Here is a 22,644-nt window from a genome sequence, read left to right as displayed (position 1 = left end):
ATGATATAGGGGTGGAACACAGGCAAAATAAAGCTGTTTTCAACCTCTTTGAAGGCAGGGCATTTAGACATGCTTCCAAAGTGGGCAAAACTGGTGTGAAACCAGAGAAAACAGAACCCGGGATAGTTTGGCTTAGCGTGAACTATTTGCACCTGCATATAAACACTCCAAGGCAAGTGCAGGGCTGTGGCAAAGCAAAGAAATGAAAATGGGACAATTCCAACGGATGTAATTACAATATACACAAACCAGACAGTCTGACAGGAGGGCATGGATTGAAGGGGACGTGTATGGGGGACCTCCATGATTGTGCTTTGCCAATGTATCACTCGCACATCGATGCAGTGATTCCCAGAACAGGGGGAGCATCACACATGCGATTGTATGGCCAATCAACAGTGCAGTCATCCATGGCTGCACAGGGTGAACTTGGAGGTACTTGGGGGGTTGCCAGTGGCATGTTCGTATGATGGTGCACAAGTATGGTGGGGAGGCAACAACTAAAAAATTACCCAGAGGTGTGGCTTGATTGCTGCACAGTGTGGCTGGCTGTGCGTATTTGGCCTACCTTGGAAGTGGGCTGTGCTGGCAGTGGGGTTTCGATCTGCTTTGGCAAAAAGCAGGATCAAGCTGCTTTTTCCTGCCCCTCTGCTCCAGCCCTCAGCTGAGTAACCTGGGTAGTCCTCCAGTTTTGCTGAACTCCCATCAGTCCTTGGCATTGACCAGGAAAACTGGGGCTGTTAGAAACGGATCTTCAATAATATTTGGTGTGCCACAGGTTCCCCAGCCCTGTCCTATAATTTATCTATGATCCAAGACAACCCCCACCCTGACTCCCTTTTGAAGAAGAAATTGGGAATTCGAGTCCCAGTCATGTGGAGTTTGGCCCAGAAAAACATGGGTTCCAATTCTGCCTCAGGCACATAAACACCACAGTGTGTTTAGGCAAATTGCTGTCACTCTGCTGTATTAGGCAACAGTGACATATCCTGTTATGTGTACTTCAGCCCAGCATAAACAGGGCTAAAGGGCTTATAACAAGCAACAGGAATGCGGCTTTGCTTACCCGACTGCAAAACAAGAACAATAAAATAGTAACCTACCTCACAGGATTGCTTTGTGGACAAATGAGCTAAGGAAATGTTGTTACTAAACATAATCCTTTGGATTTAATCTCTTATCCAATAAGCATTCTTTTCCTTTCATTTTATCCAACATTAGAGGGAAACTGTAATGGAGGAAAACACTTGCTTTTTATAAAAATATTAATCCATATTATTTTGGATTTTAATGGATTATGGATATAATTGTATATACAAAGTGTATCTTCTTTTAAATATGTCTGTAGGGGTGCAGTGGTTTAGTGGTTAAGATGCGAATTATGACGATTGTAAGTTCGGTAGGTTAGCAGTTCAAGAGCCAAGTTCTGCGTGGTGAGGTGAGTTCACATCACTAGTCCTAGCTTCTGCCAACCTGGCAGTTTGAAAGCAAAATGCAAGTAGATAAGTAAGTACCATTTTGGTGGGAAGGTAACAGCATTCAGTGCAATCATGCCAGGCACATGACCATCGGAGTCATCATCAGACGACGCTGGCTCCCTCAGCTTAGTAACAGAGATGACCATCACCCCCCTACAGTCTGTTACAACTAGACATTCATGGCAAGGGAAACCTTTACCTTTAGCTTTTGTGTCTGTGTTACACATGTATCAATATGGTATAAAAGATTACAACTCATAATAACACAAGTCTATCAAATTTGTAGTTATGCACTCACCTGATTGCCAAAGGTAACTAGGAGTTCCATGCAGGTGGGTGATTGGGCTTGTGAAGGAAGAATGGATGTCTGCACATCCATCTCTGCAGTGCTGCAAGGGAAAGAAAGTCTCTTTCTCCATCAGTGAGTGGCATCAAAATATGTCCTTCCCTTCTCCTATGATCAGCATAGGGTGGGGTACTCACCCTTTGCTAGGTTAGTAAAAAATGTTTTTCTGGCTAGAAACTTTTATTTGGAAGGCTGAGTATACTTGAAAATTCCTTTTGCTATGAAGGTTTTCCTATATATGTTCATGCTTTTGTTACTTTCATTAAATGGGGGGAAGGGGACTCCTGATGAAATAATCCAACATAAATTAATCTATGTTGGATGCTGATCTAAAACACAGTCTTCTGTGAAGCAGGCTGACTCCTCTGGGTCAGTTATTCTTAGCCTAGTTTATTTATATCTTATGGCATTACAGGTCTAAGATTAGTTGGTTAGGCGTTATCATACCATCTGAGTTACCTCCTAATATAACTCTACACCGGAATGATTATTTATAGATGGAGCATTCTGTCATTTTTGAGTTATTTCTAGTAGTTTAAATAAAGAAGAGTAACAGTCAAGAAAAACCACAGATTCCTTCCTGCTGTGAGAACAACATGATAACTGTGTGTTGCGGGGAAGGGGATGATATTGTTCCAAATGTGTGTTGGTTGCAGATGTGACAGCACTTTTATCTCTACCACTTTAAACTAAACTGAGATGCCGGCGGGTATAGTTCTCTCCCATTTGGGCAGAGAAAGCAGAACCAAACTGAAACACCCTGTCAGAATGAACACAATATTCTGGATGACAATGACAACTAGGGACATCCACAGTCTATTTTTAGAGTGACGCTTGGTCAACTTCTACATTCAGTATAAGCAACATGCTTGTGCACAATTACCCCTAGCATTGGTCATTTTAGTGAAAACTTTCCACCCAAGTGAGAAAAATAAAATACCACAGGGACATTAGGAGTGTAGTGGTAATGGATATATTGAGGGGTTAAAGCACATTCTCTTTTCCCCCAGAGCTCAGAAAGGTTAATTTTGGACTATATTTTCTACACATTTCTCCCAGTCATGGTACAAACATTGTAGGAGTTGTAGTCCCCAAAGTAACTTTTTGTATCTCCCTTTCGGTAGTTTACTAGCTTTTCATCCTTTTATGCAGCACACTTACCTTTCTTTTCCTTACTGTCAATCTTTAGTTCTCCTGCCTAGCAAAATCGAAATATATGGTATTTATATTTGCTTATATCTGTCCCAACACCCCCACCTCTCCTTTTCCCATAATCTATTGATATCAAAATAGAGCATATGAATCTGTCTTTTCTTTTGTTGGTATCCATAATTATGTTCCATTTCCCATTGTAATCTGCAATTTTAAAAGTACTGTCAAATTGACATATTTAAATATATGTTTTAAGGTGTGTTGAACATTGTCTTTTCTGTCGAAGTGTGTATTTAAATGCTTGAAATATCTGGGGAGGTGTAAAATTGGTTAGAGGCTAATGCACACATTAGTCTGAGAGGTGTGGACCAGAACATTTTGTACAGGAATATAGTACAGTGAACTTCACAAAGCATTAATTCCATACCTGCTTATTGCTTCCATGTTCAGGTCATCTGTTATAAGACACATTGTATGAACACATGTTGTACATGAATAACCCTTTCAGAGCTTAGATTGTTTCAGAGAAAAGGAGATTGTTCTACAGTGAAAGGCAGAATATTTCTAAGTACGGGTATTCTTAAATAATGCTGGAGAACACAAGCAGAAGGATATAATGTGCCTCATCTCCTGCTTATGAACAGCCCATAAACAGTTCTTTTTGTTTGGTTAGTTATCCCATTCAACAAAACACCATGAATTCTAATGGTGACTTTTAGATGCTGTTATTGTCATTTATAGGATCAGCTCTTAAATGTTTTTAAGTAAATCTCTGTCTCTGAGATAGCCTGCATCTGAACCCTAGAACTATAATACAGTTGGCTCTCCCTACTTGTGGCTTTGAAATCTGACAATTTATTTGCAGATTTGGTTAATATGTTATCTCTAGGAATCTCTAGGCTCTCCAGCATGACTTTGCTAGAAGTTTATCATAGAATCACGCTGGAGGACCTAGCAATTCCTAGAGAAAACAGTTCTCTAGGTATTTTTAGGTCCTCTAGTGTAATTCTGTAGTCACCTTCTGCCAAATGTTAGCCATAGAGTTGTGCTGGAGGACACAGAGATTCTGGGGAAAATGTTCTTTCAGGTTTAAAAAAAAGGGGGGTATTTGCATTTTTTATCTCTCACAGGAGCCTAAACCCAGCAAATGTGGATGGCATTCTCTGTCAGAGAGCTCTGGTATTGGCCTAATTTACAAAATGATTGGAATTTGATGATGGTGCTAGCTGTTGCAGCAAAAACCACCACAACAATCACCTTAGCGTTGAGTATATTTTATTATAATGTTATTATGATATATGATTTTGTGCATGATAACCTACTTCACCAAATACATGATGTGTTACCTCAGATGGTTGCAGACCTTTAAGCAATGGAGGTCAGAGGGAACTAAAATGCAAAACGTACAGTGATATTTACCTTAGCAATGCCCATTGATAAATTGTAGTTACGTTATAACACAGAAATCTTTGATTTGATGAAATGACATGTATTATAAACTTGTCAACATTATCGACAGGATATAAAGCTTGAACTTCATACATTCTTCTTCAGCTATTTCATGTAGGAATTTTTCTTTGAAGTTCTTTTGTTAAGAAATGGTTACCTTGTTTTTTAAATCTTGCCATTTCTGATATCATGTAAGTCTCATTTTATCATTCTGCACAGATCCTGTTTTGTGCTGTGTGCAATGCAGTATGTCACTGGTGGCAAATGCTAATGTATATCACATTGGAAGATGAGCAAGTATGAGATCAAAAAATAACATGTTGTAGATCCTGGTGTTGCTGATTATGTTATTAGCTTCTGTAAAAAGCCATGGTCCTGATTTTTCAAGATCTGAGCAGGGCTATTAATAATAGGATCTTTTGGCAGTCTCTCATTTCTAGAGTAAACTTGGCAGCACATAACTATACAATAGTGTTGTCAGAGTAGGCATGGGGTCATAGTTGGTATTTCAGTCTGCCACAAGGTCTGGTTCTTGGCTGATGATGCATCTCTATTTCTGTTGGAGGTAGTTTATTATTGGTGAGCAATCTTTTAAAATGAAGTCCAGCATGGTGTAGTGCTGGGCATTGGACAGCTCTGGAGATCTGAGTATGAATCCTATTCAACCATGGAAACCCACTGGGTGACCTTGGCCAAGTCATATCTCTTAGCTTCAGAGGAAGGCAAAGGCAAACCTCCTCTGAAAAGTCTTGTCATGAAAATATTATAGGCTTGCCTTAGGGTTGCCACAAGTTAAAAATGACTTAGAGGTACACAGCAGCAGCAACCTTTTAAAGTAGAGTGTCAAGTGCAGGTTTAGCACTCAAAGTTTGTGTGAGGTAAATGTCATTGTTTCAGGTGGACTGTAGATTAGTGATTTTATATTTGATAGGTCATAACTGTGAGAGATGAGTGGTATATTGTTGTTTTTCCTTCTGGTCTTTCTTTGCTATTCTTGGGTAAGTCAGGACATGTACTCAGTTTTTTTTCAGTGTGAAATCGAAGGCTTTCACAGCCAGCATCTATAGTTTTTTATGGGCTATGTGGCCATGTTCTGGAAGATTTTATTCCTGATATTTTGCCAGTGTCTGGGGCTGACATCCTCAGAGAAAAATGCCAGCCATAGATGCTGGTGAAATGTCAAGAATAAACTCTTGTAGAACATGGCCACATGGACCAAAAAACACACAAAAAATTACCTTTTTCACTTTGTTGGGCTAGTACTGTAATCTAAGTATTATAATCTTATTTAAATTCTTGAGTGGTGAGTTTCCTTCTGAACAATTTCAGTTTTCTAATAGGTTTTGGCTGAAGGCAATGGATTTAGTGTGCATTTTGGGGTGCAATGTATATCGAAATATATAGGTTTCCAATAAAGACTGAGCTCAAATGTACATTACGTAGTTGCTTGGTAATGTCCATGGAGAGGGCCAAGATACCCTAAAGACGATCCAGTCTGGTCTGGGGAGGGCATGGACGCAGGGGATGCATGGGCTGGGGAGGAAGGGGATAACATCATTTTGAACGGAGCTCCTATTGAGGTTGTGTGGGGCAGGGGGAGGTATGGCGGTGGGAGAAGGGACTTGCGTTCCAGGGGAAGGCGAGATCGATGCTTCATATCTATCTCCCCTTCCTGTCCCTCTCCCAACCCAAGGGACCTGAGGGTCACTCCAACCGTGCCACAAACCCTGTCGCTGCTCCTGTTCAATGCCAGATCGATTAACAACAAGACCCACATCCTCCACGACCTGTTGGAGGACCGAAGTTGCGATCTGGCTTGCATTACCGAGACCTGGCTTGGGCCTGAAGGGGATGCTGTGTGGGCTCAGGCCCTGCCTGCCGGGTTCTCGGTGAAGGACCAGCCCAGGTTAGGTGGGCGGGGTGTGTGTGGCCTTGATACATAGGAACACCGTGTCCCTCACCAGGAACCACATCCGACAGACGTCCTACATCGAGTGTATTTACCTGACCCTAAAGGCGAGGGACAGTCTAGGGATTCTGTTGGTGTATCGGCCACCCCGTGCGCTAACGGACTCCCTTAACGAGCTGACACAGCTGGTCGCTGAACTGATGTTGGAGACGCCCAGGCTTCTTGTCCTGGGCGACTTCAACATCTCCCTCACGGCCAGCTATGTTCCACCCGGTGCGGCTCGCGAATTCATGGATACCATGGCGGCCATGGGCCTGTCCCAGCTGATTCTGGGTCCTACGCATTGTGCGGGTAATACTCTCGATCTGGTCTTCTGTTCGGACGCGGAAAATCCGTGGGTGGAAATATCTAATATTTCCCCCCTGCCATGGACGGATCACTTCCTGGTTGAGGCGAAAATCAAGGTCTCTACCCAGATCCCTCCCGGGGGTGGTGGACCTATTAGGATGGTCCACCCTCGAAGGCTAATGGAACCCATAAGGTTCCAGGAAGCCCTAGAGGGACACATGGTTGGAAGTGACGGCGACTCTGTTGATGCCCTGACTGGTATCTGGAATACCGGTCTTTCAAGGGCTGTACACAGTATCGCTCCCAAGCGCCCTCTCAGACCCGCTTCCAAACGTAAGCCCTGGTATACGGAAGATCTCCGGGCAAGGAAGCAGGAGCTGCGACGGCTAGAGTACCGTTGGCGGAAACACCTTCGCTTAGACGACAAGACTCTCCTAGCCCAACTGTTAGAGGACTACGGAGAGGCGATACGAGCAGCAAAGAACTCGTTCTATGGTGCTCGTATCGCGTCCGCGGAGTCGCGTCCAGCAGAGTTGTTCAGAGTAGTTAGGGAGCTAACTCAGCTCCCTACTGCCCTGAACCAGATCCTTGAACCTTCTAAGGCCTGCTGTGACCAATTTAACAACTTCTTCGCGGATAAAACTTCTCGGATAAGCGAAGGTCTTAACGCCGACATTCAGGCAGAACCTAGAGTAGAGGTATCCAGGGCCTCCGTGGACTTTATTAAACTGGATCGGTTTGAGTTGGTAAGTACCGAGGATGTGGACAAGATCCTCGGAAGTGTTCGGAAGACAACCTGCTCTCTCGATCCCTGTCCCTCGTGGCTAGCAGCCCAGGGGGGACCGGCTGTAACTTTATTGTTACACTGGATTATTAATACATCTTTGAGGGAAGGGCAATTTCCATCTGCTCTCAAATTGGCCATAGTAAAACCTTTATTAAAAAAGCCCTCCCTCGACCCCCTGGTGTATAACAATTATCGGCCAGTTTCACTGCTGCCATTTTTGGGGAAGGTGATCGAGAGGGCGGTTGCAATCCAGCTTCAGGGGGTCTTGGATGAAACAGATTATCTGGACCCATTTCAAACTGGCTTTCGGGCGGGCTACGGGGTTGAGACAGCCATGGTCGCCTTGGTCGATGATCTCCGTCTGGGCATCGACAGGGGAAGTGTGTCCCTGTTGGTGCTCTTGGACATCTCAGTGGCTTTCGATACCATAGACCATGGTATCCTTCTGGGGCGCCTGGCAGAGGTGGGAATCGGGGGCACTGCGCTCCAGTGGTTCCGGTCCTACCTCTCCGGGAGGTCCCAGATGGTGCAGCTGGGAGACGTGTGCTCCGACGAGAGGGCCCTTAAAACTGGGGTCCCTCAAGGAGCCATTCTGTCTCCCATGCTATTTAACATTTACATGAAACCGCTGGGAGAAATCATCTGGAGACATGGGGCGCGGGGTTATCAGTACGCTGATGACACCCAGATAATTTTCTCTATGTCTCCGACTGATGCAGTGACTGAGGATGGCGTCTCTCCTCTCGTGGCCTGTCTGGAGTCGGTAATGGGCTGGATGAGGGAAAACCGACTCAGGCTGAATCCAGAGAAAACGGAGGTACTTGTGATAGGTTCCCCTGGTCCAGGAATGGCGGTGGTTCCACCTGTCCTGAACGGGGTCACGCTCCCTGTGAAGGACTCCGTGCGCAGTCTGGGGGTGCTTCTTGACTCGTCCCTTCACCTGACTGCTCAGGTGAATGCGACGGTCAAGAGCACCTGTCATCAGCTTCGGCTTATTCGCCAGCTGCGCCCATACCTGGCCCAGAGGGACCTTGAAACTGTGGTACACGCCCTGGTAACCTCGAGACTGGATTTCTGCAATGTACTCTACATGGGGCAACCCTTATACCAAACCCGGAAGCTTCAAATGGTGCAGAACATGGCAGCCAGGCTGGTCACTGGTACGTCCAGGGCCAGCCATATAACACCGGTATTAAAAGATCTCCATTGGCTGCCCATTCGCTTCTGGGTGCAATATAAGGTGTTGGTGATGACCTATAAAGCCCTAAATGGCCTGGGCCCAGGATACCTGAAGGACCGCCTCTCCCCATACATTCCGCCCCGCACCCTCAGAACATCTGGGCAGCAATTACTTAGGGTTCCTGGGGCGAGATTCGTCTCCACTTCCAAGAGGACTTTTTCCATCGCCGCCCTGGCCCTTTGGAACACGCTGCCCATAGAGCTCCGCTCAGCTACCTCCCTGGCCCAATTTAGACGGGACTTGAAGACCTACCTGTTTAGGATAGCATTCCCTGAATAAGGTCCCATATGCCCCCCCTGCCGCACTGGCAATGGGTTTGGCTAACCTGGGGCTTTTTGTTTTTTTGCTTTTATGGTTTATGCAATTCTTGCATGATTTTAATGTCTACTGTTTATGTATTTTAATTGTTGTAAACCGCCCTGATCTGATGGAAGGGCGGTATATAAATAAAAATTTTATTATTTATTATTATTTATTTCCAAGTATGCAGGAAAAAAAATCTTCTTCAGTGTGACAACTTCAATAAATTAAAATGAATGTCTTAAAAATACTAATTCTATTCTACTCTTTATGGCTTTAAAGAAACAGGGCACGCTGCCTCTGCACCAATCATTTAGGGCAGTTCTAAGGACCTTATCTAGTGAATAGCCTTCACACTTACCTTAGCTTTATTCAACCTGACCTTTTCTTTTATAGCTAAAAGTAAACTAAAATAAAACAAAATCAACTAAACAATCAAGTCATGAACATAGTGATCAACATAGTTATTTTGACAGCTCTGTTTGAATCTCTTAGAAACTGCACAAAAATGCATGAAATTGTATTTAAATTACCAATGTAGCAAACATAAAATTCTTCTAAATAAAGCTTTTCTGAATTTGTGCTAAGATAAATAATTTAATGATAATGTTTGTACCTTGGCACAGAAGTGATGGTAGAGCGAATGAAAATTACCACAGCATGACTTCATGAATATAAACAATAAAAAGTATTGCTGAAACAGGTGCAATGTATATTTTACCTACAGGATGGATCCATTATGTATTGTCATTGTTTCTTCAAGATATTTTCTCATTGTTGTATTTTGAGGACAACAGCAATAGGGTTGGCTTTTCATTTTTAAAGCCTATTCAGAAAAATTGCATATGGATTGATTTGGCTCAGTATTAAAGTTTTCACTGTATTCAGTGGTGCCATATCATATGAATTTGCAATCCTGATGGAAATAAATGAGTTGAAAACTGGGTTTCCAAGTTCTAAACTGGAAAATCATAAATAAGCAAAGGGGAAGGAAACAGTACAATTTTATGCTTAATTGTTCTTGGTGGAACTTTACTCCCAGTTAATTATGCCTGGGATTGCAGTATGGTTGTTTGGCTGTGAAAAGTAGATAGTGAAGAAAGCTGATAGAAAAAGAATCAACTCGTTTAAAATGTGATCCTGGATGAAAGTTCTGTGGATACCATGGACTACCAAAAAGACCAATAAATGGATACAAGAGCAAATCAAGCCTGAACTCTTTCTAGAAGCCAAAATGTCTAAATTCAGACTTTTGTATTTTGGATATATCATGAAAAGGCATGACACATTAGAAAAGACAATATGGCTGATTCTTGTAATACTGGCTAAGTCTTGTAATACTCTCGTAATACTTGGAAAGACTGGACAGACAATAGGAACAGAGGAAGACTGCATTACAGGTGGACGGACTAAATCAAGGAAGTCACATTTCTCAGTTTGCAAGACCTGAGCAGGGCTGACTTGGAGGTCTCTCATTCATAGGGTTGCTATAGACTGAAGGTGATTTGATGGCAATTGATGACAAGGATTGCAGTCTTAACGTCATTATCATGTGGCTTGAAGTGTGTGAATAAACCCATGATACATGGATAAAATTCTTAGAGCAGTATTAACAGTTCCTGCATTTACCCCCAACCAAATAAACAAATAATATTCAGAATTGGACTTATATGCTATAAGTTAATAGTTTAAGAAAGGTGTAGATAAGAAGTAAAAAAGGCATTTATATGTTAATATTTATGGATACTTTTATGGATACTTCTAGTTACAATTTGGTGTGTATCCATCCACACTGCAGACTTTAATAAATTGGCCATGCTTATTAAACATGGTAAATGCACCAGATTCCTATGCATGTATGCTAAGAAATAAGTTTTCATAGTATTCAGTGGGGAATACTCCCTAGTAAATATACTTAGGTGTTCAGCCCATATTTAGTTTGTATAGAGTATTTATACTCCACTTTTCTGTCAAAAAGATACTCAGGGTGGCTTACAAAACATTAATTACATATTCCCTAACTCAGGCTAACAATCTAAATAAGACATGGCACATAAGGAAAAGAGAATGGTATTAGGGGATGGATATTACATCCAGAAGATGCTTTTTGATCTTCTCTCCTTCAGAGGCCAGTGCAATGACAGCTGGAATAGAAGAATGGCCTCCAGTCACTAAGTCAAGGCACAGTGGATCTCTGCCTGGTTGCTCTTCTCTTCCTTAAAGACCAGAGCAATGTTAGTTGAAAGATGAAAGTAGAGCTTCTCATCAGTTACTTGACCAAGGCACGAAAGAGGTAAGCCTGACTGATCCTTTCTCTCTCTGAGGCCAAAGCAATGGCAGCTGGGATGGAGGAAGGGCTTCTCACCAGCAACTTGGATCTGTGCCTAGTTGTTTTTCTCTCTCTCAGAGGCCAGAGCAAAGGCAGCTGAATATGCAGGGAAGGAAGGAGGGAGGGCCTCTCACCAGCCATTGAATAAGGGCATGATGTAGTTGTATCTGGTTATTCTTCTTTCCCTAAAAGAGAAGAGCAATGGCAGTTGGAACATTTTATCAGTGGTGCAAGAGGTTCAAGGTTGTGGAGACTACTTGTAGACTGAGTCAACACTAGTAAGAGACACTAATAAGAACTGAGCTTTGCAGTTTCCTCTGGATCTCCTTGGGTCCTTCTCTGCAGAATGCTTCATAAATTGTTTCTGTTTCTCTCACCTTCCAGACCTATCCTTTACTACTTTCCTTTAATCTGGTTCTTCTGACTCCTCCTACTGAACAAGTCTGTTGAGTCTCATTATCAAGGCAAGTCATTCAGCTAAATGTTAATTACATAAAACAAATGAGATACACACAATGAGAATTGGAATGAAAGTGTTCAAAGTTTGGGTAGTTTTAGAGAATACCAGGAGATTACTGAAACCAAGGGCAACACCCATTTTAGTATCAATTGTTTACTGAAAAATCTAACATCATACCTTTAAAGAAAATTTAGGGGGGAAGCAGACGGCTGTTAAAGGGTGGCCTCTGACCGCTCCAGTTGCGATTGGGCCAGGACTGCAGTGACCACACGGCCCACTCCCAAAGCAGTCCATTGCCTGCAGTCCCAAGCCATGCTGGCCAGCAGTCAATTCAAACAGATTCCTTTTAATCCAGTCCTTTGGACTGTAGTGTGGCCTCGTTGTAGCTTCTGGCTGCTCGGAGGAGGCGTGCCTCATCTAAACGTCATGCCCCCAAAGAGGCCAGAAGCTTCTTTATTTGGCCTGTGCAGTTCGTGCCTTAGAAGCAGAAAATACTACATGATGTTGAAAGAGGAAATGTCGCTAAAATAAAGGGACCTATTAGCACTGGACTGGGGCCACAGCAGCTACATGCCACGGCCCCGATCTTGCCTTTCTGTGGCACAAAAAGGAGCCGTAAAAAGTGACTCCTTTTTGCACCCTGGAAACGGTGCCATAGCTGTCAGTGCACAGCTTTTCTGTGCTCCTTCGGCATTGTGTCATGTAGATGCAATGCCAGAGGAGTGCCGTAATGCTGCACACCGTGTGTTGCAGCACATGGCGTCACACTGACCTAGGGGTAGATTCGGGGCATGCGTTGTGTAGATGCCACGCTCTGATTCCATCCCAAGACCAGCCAAACATGCCGGTCTATATAGCCCGTTAGTATGCTTAATAGAGAAGTATCATGTACACATAAATCAACACTTTTAATTCAGGAATTTTAGAAAGTGTAATCTTTGGCCAGCATTCCAACCAGAATATCCCGAATCATATCCAATTTTAGGAGTTAGGCAGGATTAAGCCAGCTAGTACTCAGATGGGATGTGGTACCAAGGTGTGAGTACCAACATCTCCAGTTAAAGTTAGGAATAATTTATGCCTGAAACCTTGAAGAACCACTGCCAGTCAGAATTGATATAGTGTCAAGTATATCAATTGTACTTGGATAGATGGACCAAGTGTCTGACCCATTGCAATGCAGCTTCCTGTATTCCTATGAATTAGGAGTTTTAAAATTCAAATGAAACTGAATGGGACTGGAAAGTGGTAGGCAGAACAGAATAGCCTATAGCAATCATGGGCATGCTGGCTGAGTATGAAAATGCAGCATGACCAAGGGCATCAGATTAGGAAGGGGTAATTTACACAATGGCCCAGTAGTTCTTGTGGACAAATTGGCAGCCAATTAGGGATATATTCATATCCAAGATCTAAATAGGAAGCAGTTCTAAGAGAACACTTTGGATTGCCTACTGACAAAGAAATTGTCAGTAAATTACTAGGAGGAAAAGTTGGATGGCAATATTTCCAGATTGTGTAAATATTTGGTATGTTTTTGATTCCAGTGGTGAACTGAAGGGTTAGTAGCACACATATATATGATAGAGAGTCACAGTCAGATGACCACACAGTCAGAAAAGAGAGATGTAGTAGTGATGGGCGACTTCAACTATCCTGATATTTGCTGGAAGTCAAACTCAGCAAAATCCTCAAGGTCTAGCAAATTCCTCACTTGCCTGGAAGACAATTTCATGGTCCAAAAGGTGGAAGAGGCAACAAGGGGGTCAGCTATTTTAGATCTGATCCTAACCAACAAGGATGACTTGGTTAATGGGGTGCAAGTGGTGGGATCATTAGGTGGAAGTGACCATGTTCTCCTGGAGTTTGTAATACAGTGGAAAGGAGAAGCCAGGCAGAGTCAGACACGCATCCTAGACTTTAGGAGAGCGGATTTCAGTAAACTTAGAGAAGTATTGAGGGCGATTCCATGGTCAGAAATACTAAAAGATAAAGGAGTTCAGGACGGATGGGACTTTCTCAAAAGGGGGATACTGAAGGCACAATTTCAAACAGTTCCAGTGAGAAAGAAAAACGGGAGGTGTCTCAAGAAACCAGGATGGATGACTAAGGAACTTTCAACCGAGCTAAGTTTGAAACGGAACATGTATAAGAAATGGAAAAAGGGGGAAATCACGAAAAAGGAATTCTAAGAAATAGCAGGCATGTGTAAGGGTAAAGTCAGAAAAGCTAAAGCGCAGAATGAACTCAGGCTTGCTAGAGAGGTTAAGAACAATTAAAAGGGCTTTTTTGGATATGTCCGCAGCAAGAGGAAGAAGAAGGAAACAGTAGGGCCACTGCGTGGAGAAGATGGCAAAATGCTAACAGGAGATAGAGAAAAGGCAGAATTACTCAACACCTTCTTTGCCTCAGTCTTCTCAGAAAAGGCAAAGGGTGCTCAACCTGAGGATAATGGAGCAGAGGACAGAATTGGGGAATTTCAGCACAGAATAAGTAAAGAGATAGTAGAGGAACACCTTGTTAATCTAAATGAATTTAAGTCTCCGGGACCAGATGAACTCCATCCAAGGGTATTAAAAGAACTGGCAAAAGTAATATCGGAGCCATTGGCAATCATATTTGAAAACTCCTGGAGAACAGGAGAGATCCCAGCAGACTGGCAAAGGGCAAACGTTGTCCCCATCTTCAAAAAGGGGAAAAAAGAAGATCCCAACAATTATCGTCCAGTTAGTCTGACATCAGTTCTAGGAAAGATTCTGGAGCAGATCATTAAACAGAGAGTCTGTGAACATCTAGAAGGCAATGCCATAATCACAAAAAGTCAACATGGGTTTCAGAGAAACAAGTCATGCCAGACAAATCTAATCTCTTTCTTTGATAAAATTACCAGCTTGGTAGATGAAGGGAATGCTGTGGATATAGTATATCTCGATTTCAGTAAGGCCTTTGACAAGGTTTCCCATGACATTCTTGCAAACAAGCTTGTAAAATGTGGGCTAGACAAAGGAACTGTTAAATGGATATGTAATTGGTTGACCACCGAACCCAAAGGGTGCTCAACAATGGCTCCTTTTCATCCTGGAGAGAAGTGACCAGTGGGGTCCCACAGGGCTCTGTCCTGGGCCCAGTGCTATTCAACATCTTTATCAATGACCTGGATGACAGAATTGGGAGCATACTTATCAAATTTGCAGATGACACCAAATTAGGGGGAATAGCTAATACCCCAGAGGACAGGATCAAGATTCAAAATGACCTGAATAGACTAGAAAGCTGGGCCAAAGCTAACAAAATGAAATTCAACACAGAGAAATGTAAGGTATTGCACTTAGGGCGGAAAAATAAAATGCACAGATATAGGATGGATGACACCTGGCTGAATGAAACTACGTGTGAAAGGGATCTAGGAGTCCAAGTAGACCACAAGTTGAACATGAGTGAACAGTGTGACGTGGCAGCTAAAAAGGCCAATGCTATTTTAGGCTGCATCAATAGAAGTATAGTGTCTAGATCAAGAGAAGTAATAGTGCCACTGTATTTTGCTTTGGTCAGGCCCCACCTAGAATATTGTGTCCAGTTCTGGGCGCCACAATTCAGAAAGGACATTGAGAAACTGGAGCGTGTCCAAAGGAGGGCGACAAAAATGGTGAAGGGTCTGGAAACCATGCCCTATGAGGAACGCCTTAGGGAGCTGGGGATGTTTAGCCTGGAGAAAAGAAGGTTAAGAGGTGATATGATAGCCCTGTTTAAATATTTGAAAGGATGTCATATTGAGGAGGGAGCAAGCTTGTTTTCTGCTGCTCCAGAGAACAGGACCCGGAACAATGGATGCAAGCTACAGGAAAAGAGATTCCACCTGAACATTAGGAGGAACTTCCTGACAGTAAGGGCTGTTCGACAGTGGAATGCACTTCCTCGGAAGGTGATAGAGTCTCCTTCCTTGGAGGTCTTTAAACAGAGGCTGGATGGCCATCTGTCAGGGATGCTTTGATTTGGATTTCCTGCATGGCAGGGGGTTGGACTGGATGGCCCTAGTGGTCTCTTCCAACTCTACGATTCTATGATTCTATGATTCTATGATTATTCTACTAAGTAGAGAAAAAGTACAAACCGATGTAACAAAGGTCTCAAGCAATTCTTGACAGTATCAAAAGAGAACTTGAAACTGAATAAAGGAAAATGCAAAACTTGAGATGTCACAAATAAAATACCTAGGATGTATTTTATCAACAAAGTGTTATAATGAGATATACCTAAAATAAAGGGCATAGATCAAAAATTGTGGTGAAATAACTGGGATGCCTGAAAGAAGAAGGACTTATAGCCATTTCCAAAAATGATCACTTAAATAGAAACTTTTATTCCATACATGCAAAGATTGCCCAAATGTGGTTTCTAGTCCATGTTATTTGAATTTAATGCAGTAACAATGCATGAAATATCAGCTAAACAATTCATAAAGTTACTAACAAAAGCACCTATATTGAAATATTACAGTGTGGAAAGACCGATAACCATTAGTAAAGGTCTAGCCTGGAGCACTGAGTGCTGCAAATTATGTATTTATTTTGTTGTTTAAAAAGAGATGTCCTGACTAACATTCTCACATTAAATTTACATATAAGACAATAAAGTTAAAATGCAATACAGTAAAATATTATTAAAAATAATAAAAACTAATTAATTAATTCAAAAACATGGGTAAGTACAATAACTGTCATACTTTGGATGTGTCATGAGAAGACATGACTCATTAGAACAGACAATAATGCTTGGTAAGGTAGAAGGTAGTAGCAAAAGAGGAAAACTGCATTACAGGTGGATAGATTCAGCTAAGGAAGCCATACTCCTGAGTCTGCAAGACCTGAGCAGGGTGATCTGGAGGTCTCTCATTCATATGGTTGTCATAAATTGAAGCTGACTTGACAGCAGTTAACAACAGAAAATATGAAGCAGTTTAACTTGTAAAGCAAATGGCTTTCTTAACAGGGAGATGGTCATGATGTGATGGAATCTTGTCAGTGATAATTATGTGAAGGCTCATTACCCCATAAAAATTGTTCAAATGGAAAAGCAATATTGGAATACATTTTCATGTATAGAAACTTACCAATTCATTTATGAAAGATGGCTGTAGAAGGAGACCATGAATGATTGGAGGTAATTGTAAAAATAAATAAATAAATCTTTGTGCAACACATGGGTCATGCAGATGGGGTAAAAGGAGCAGCCAGAGGCCTGATCGCACCAGGACTGTGGTGACTGCATGGGCCACCATCGCCATAGTCTTCAACCCGGCTGCCAGCAGGAGTGGCTTTTCACCACTCCTTCTTGTGCCGGCTCTTCTGGACCATATTCGGGGCACTTGCCATGTAAACACCACACCCCCAACACAGCCCAAAGCTGGCACATTTGGTCCATCTGTTTCTACAAATTCCACATTTATTTTGCAATAGCAATAACAATAGTAGCTTCATTTATATACCGCTTCATACTGAACTAAACAGTCTCTACAACTATAAGCTAATTGCCCCCCACAAGCTAGGTACTCATTTTAGCTACCTTGGAAGGATGTCCGGCTGAGTCGACCCTGAGCCCCTGGCTGGTATTGAACTCATAACCTTGTGATTTGTGAGTGAGTGGCTGCAGTACCGGCATTTAACCACTGCACCACCAGGATTCCTCATGCGCCCATGTGTTTCACCCCATGTGTGCATTTACACTTTAGAAATAATGTGGTTTGACACCACTTTAAATCCTATAGCTCCAGTATAAATTCTGGGATTTATATTTTTACATGTCTTCTCTGCTAAAGAATGCTGGTGTCTTACATAACTATGAAACTCATGGTTCTGTAGGATGGAGCCATGGCAGTTAAAGTGGTGTCAAACTGCATTATTTCCATTGTGCAAATGCTCCCTAAGGCTAACAGCCTTGTATACATTAAACAGGGAATAAATCTCACTCAGTACTTTGGAACTTATTTAAAAATAAACATGAATAAAATCTTGCTCTTTACTCTCTGAGTTTAAGAGAAGTATGAGAGAGAAGGAAAGGGACAGCATGCGAAGAAGTGACATGGTGAGTGGAATCAGAGTGAGGTTGCATTGAAGAAAGACAGTTGAGATATTTGATTACAAAAAGTACAAGTAAAACTGCTTCTTGGTCAATGGGAGTCAGATAAGTTGGGTAGAACAATAAGATTTTGCCATTTACAAGTGTATGGTGAGTCTGGGCAGAGTGAACAAGCTGAGTTAAAAGACAATTCTGACTTACCTTGTGACAGCACTACTGTCTTGCCTCACTGAACCATGCAATCCCAGCACCGTGGAAAGGCAGTGCTATGGTGCCACAACTCCCATAACCCTTTATTATTTTGCATGCTGAGTGGGATTGATTGCTGAGTGGGATTGATTGGGAGTTATATGCCAAAAATCTACAGAGCCAATGGTTCCTAACCTTTGCTGTAGTGGCCAGGGTTGTGAGTTCCCAGGGATGTCATTGGTGTGATTTTAAAGCATTTATAGAAGCAGCCATTACAGGAAGATTATGTTTATAATTTTCAGCTGGGGGAAAAAACAGATCAAGATCTGTTTCATGCCATTTGAGTCTAGTGTTATATTGAGCCATGCACTGAAAAGAACATGTGAATCCCTTCCTTCCTGACTTTTCTTCTGTCAGAAAGTGAACTAAATAAACCCACACAAACCAATAAATCACAGTTTTAACATCTCAAAATGGAAAATTGAAATAGCTTTCTTTGATTATAATATTAGAAGTATAGGGCCAGTTCTGTCATTCAGTATTTCTTAAATGTCAATGAGATTAAAATAAAGCAAGTGTTAATGAGGGTGGTTTATATTTTTCAGCTGTTGCTGATTTATGTGGAAGAATGTGTGGGTGATCTATCTCTTTATTCAGAACACAAGCAAAAATGATCAGAGACATTTTCCTAGAAAATTGTTGCTTTTCCTTGTCAATAAAGATTGATTTCCTGTGATTTTTTTTAAGGATGGAACTGATACCTTTCAATAATGTGCAATAAATGTGAACATATCTGTCCTTATTATCTTTTCCCATCTTCAATTTATTGTAAGAATTTGGTTTCTTCCCCCCCCCCATATAGCTTTGTAAAGTACCCTATAATGTTTTTAGTGTTGTTGTTTAATGTATAAAATGTGAGACAAAATCAACTGTTAATCTGTAAACTGAAAGAGAATACAATCCATTTCATATCTAATGTGTCTAAAAAGTATATATGAAAACAGCTTCATGAATCTTTTTCCCTGTCTAATATTTCATTTAGAGTTTTTAAAGGCTAAGGCATTTTCAAAAATGATATTTCTGCTCCAGGTACCTTAGTATGGATAAAGAAAAATCACTGACAATATGGAATTGCATTACAAATTCTGTTAGAAAGGCTGTAGGATAAAGCATGTGCATAGGGATTAAGGGATCTCTATTTATAGTCTACAAATGAAAAAAGCTACTGGTTGAGGGAGAAAGCATAATCATATGCTATAAATAACTTCAAGGTAGCAACATAAATGAAGGGTAGGAGTACTGGCTCTCACAAGCTGGAGGTTTGATCCAAACCTGGTTGTTAGAACATTTTTGTATGACAGGGAAAGCTGATAACAGTTGAAACACATCTCACATAATGGTCACAATTCAAATCCAGTACAGAATGAGGCACACTTTAAGATTTGCTTCTTTCAGTGGATTTTCCCTATGTCCATGTTTTCATAGACTGTGCAAACAACTGTGCATGTAACTAAACTTCAACTGTTGTAGACCATTGTTACTTCTAGTGGGTACATGGACAAAGTTTACATAGGCCTGTTACAGACAGGCCAAAATAAAGCTGCTTCGAGTCACTTTGGAGGTATGGTATTTCAATGATGCATGTGTCCTAAGAGTCCAAAAGCCGCACCAAAGCCATGCTCCAGTCCTAAGGACTGGAATGCAGCTTTGGTGTGGCTTTTGGACTCTTAGGACTCATGCATCATTGAAATACCATACCTCCAAAGTGACTCGAAGCAGCTTTATTTTGGCCTGTCTGTAACAGGCCATAGATACATACTTAGTTTTTACCCATAGGCAAATCATGAAGCTGTAATTGTAGTAATTCCATACCTGTATACCAGTATGTTGTAAGGAGCTGTTATATTGCTTTAAAATGGTCAACATAGCAAGAGGATATTCTCTAGATTTTGCAATGCTGTTGGCAAATCCTACTTTGTTATTTATTGCAACTCCATATATCTTCCAGGATCAAGATATTTTGACTTGCTCACTATTTACATGAATTATGAAAAATTCTAGGAGACAGAGCATATCCAGGCCTTGAAAGAACTGGTTTTCTTTCAAAGGTGGAATCTTGTGGAAATTAATGATAGAAGGGAACAAGATACCCACACATGTCAATTCTGAATGGGACTACAAATGGATCATAATCCATGTGCATCCATGGTTATAGCTGCTAATCAGCTGCACCCATGACTACAGACACACAGCTGTAAGTCACTACAGGATGGTCTCAGCATATGCAACACTAGACAAAATAGAACAAATATATTTATTCAATGGGAAACTAATTAATCAACACTTTTGTAAGTTTTATTGACTCAATTGACACTAGTTGGCTTAATTTGATTTTATATTCAGGATAAAGTGTGCTGTGCTTAGTCATCTGAACAGTGCATTATGCATGCACAGTTGTACATGTGAACACTCACCTGTTCTTTTATTCATAACAAGAAACTAACTAATAATAATAATGATAAAATTTATTTACATCCCGCCTCTCTGCAAAATGCAACCGGGGCTGCTTACAAGGTTAAAATATACAGTCTGAACCCTCAACCCACTCCTCCTTAAAATGCAATTAAACAATGTGGAATTTAAAACATAAAACATACTTAAAAACAATTCAATAAACTGTGGTGAAGTCAGCGGTCAGAAATTAGATTTTCCTTCTGATGGCTGGAGAACTATTCAGGAAAGGCCTGCTGGAAGAGATCTGTCTTTATAGCTTTTTAAAAGCTGTTTCGGGTGGTTCAGAAACTATGAAGTTTATTGCACGGGCCCTGAAACAGGCCTGTTGCATTCCAAAACATGGGTGTGCATGGAACGGGATGGGGCTAGCGATGCATCTTACTGCACAAGGGAACGCCGTTATTGCCGCCGGGTGTTCCAATTGCATCCTACATCCGTTCCAGAGGGTGCAATTTCTGAGAGCGCTTTGGAACAGTTGTCAGAAATCGCACCCTCTGGAACGGATGTAGGACGCAATTGGAATGCCTGGCAGCAGCGGCAACATTTCCTTATTCAGTAAGATGCATTCCTAGCCCCATCTCGTTCCATGCGTGCCCCCGTTTTGGAACGCAACAGGCCCGTTTCAGGGCTCGTGCGATAAACTTCTATGCCTGAAAAATGCTCCAGAGTATAATGGTAATATCTATGACTTATCTATCTACATAAACAATAGGTAACTCATAGGCATTGTCATTATGTTTATTTATTTATTTCTATATTGTGAGAGTTTAAAAGATGTTCTGGCATGTACAGTCATGTAAGATATCATGCAAAAAAAGTACTGTTTCTTTGTTATCCTTGCCTTCAGACACAAGAAAATTATTTAGTTTATTTTAGACATTCCAGTACAATGAACTGGCAGTGATTTATAACTAAACTCATATCAGCTGATTTGCTATAGAATCCTTCTCTCCAGAATTAGCTAAGTGATTGTATTTATGCCATAATGATATATTTTTCTCTAACATTTTCAGCTTTGTTTTCTCATATATTTCTATTTTGAATATATGCCTTCATTCTGACAAATTTCACAAGAGTTAAAGGTGCTCTGGATATGAAAATCCAGTTATCTGGCACACAGTGTAGCACATACCATTGTTTAATGCTTATCACATTTTGAATGAGCTAACTAGAAATGCTTTCATATTCTTTTGCTGCAAAGATGCAACTGTCTCTTTCTGTGAAGTCTTTATCATTTTCTTTACCCATTTCATGTTCATGATTGACAATAACCTTGTTTTTTTCTTATTATTATTTTATCCCTGATATTCTTTTCCTTAGCTGCAAAATCAGTTATGATAGGGTTTGGAGTGTTCTGATGCTATTGTATTTATTTAGCAGAAAAAGGTTTACTGCCAATGGCCAATCATAGGCCATTTTTAATGTATTTTATGTAACTCGTGTGGATATGAACATATGGAATGGGTTTATATGTATTGTAACTGCACCTACCTTGGTTAATTTAGCGAAATGCCTGAGAACGTTTATGCAAGTGTACACTGCACATAAGTAGACTGTGGAGGAAGGCTGGATGGGTAGACAGATTGATTTCTTCACACAATGAAACTGGAATTCATTGCCACAAGATGTAGTGACTGAACAGCGATAAAATGTGATTTCTTAAGGATAAACACATGGAGGTTATGGGCATCAGTGGCTGCTAATCCAGATGGCTATGTCTCACTTGCAGAATCAGGGGCTGTACAGATGGGCAGCATGCTGCAGCACCCATCCGCACGCCTACAGAAGCTGCTCTGGGCAGCTTCCTGGAAGGTGTGTCATAAGTCCCCTTCCCTACTGTCATTGCCTACTCCTTTTGTGTCTTGTCTTTTTTAGATTGTAAGCCTGAGGGTAGAGAAATGTCTAATGTCTAATTAACAAATTATAAGCCGCTCTGATAGCCTTGGCTGAAGAGCGGGGTATAAATAAATAAGTATCATTATTATTATTAGCACTGTGGTGTGTTGTCATGATACCCCTTCCACCCAGCACAATTTGGGCACTGTGCTCAAGGGACATCATTATGGCA

The 22,644-nt window shown here is 41.4% G+C and overlaps 1 protein-coding gene across 5 annotated transcripts in view; it reads left to right on the top strand.

Moving 5' to 3' along the window:
• Positions 1 to 22,644, top strand: part of HDAC9 (histone deacetylase 9) — a 266,320-nt gene that overhangs the window by 163,945 nt on the left and 79,731 nt on the right. The gene's annotated exons all lie outside the window — the stretch shown is intronic.

This window comes from Sceloporus occidentalis, unplaced genomic scaffold (genome assembly GCF_023333645.1).
Source record: "Sceloporus occidentalis isolate IW3139 unplaced genomic scaffold, rSceOcc1.0.p SCAF_7, whole genome shotgun sequence".
NCBI classification, from domain to species: Eukaryota; Metazoa; Chordata; class Lepidosauria; order Squamata; family Phrynosomatidae; genus Sceloporus; species Sceloporus occidentalis.
The sequence above is the reverse complement of the archived record's forward strand: the minus strand, read 5'-3'. Positions and strand labels throughout refer to the sequence as shown.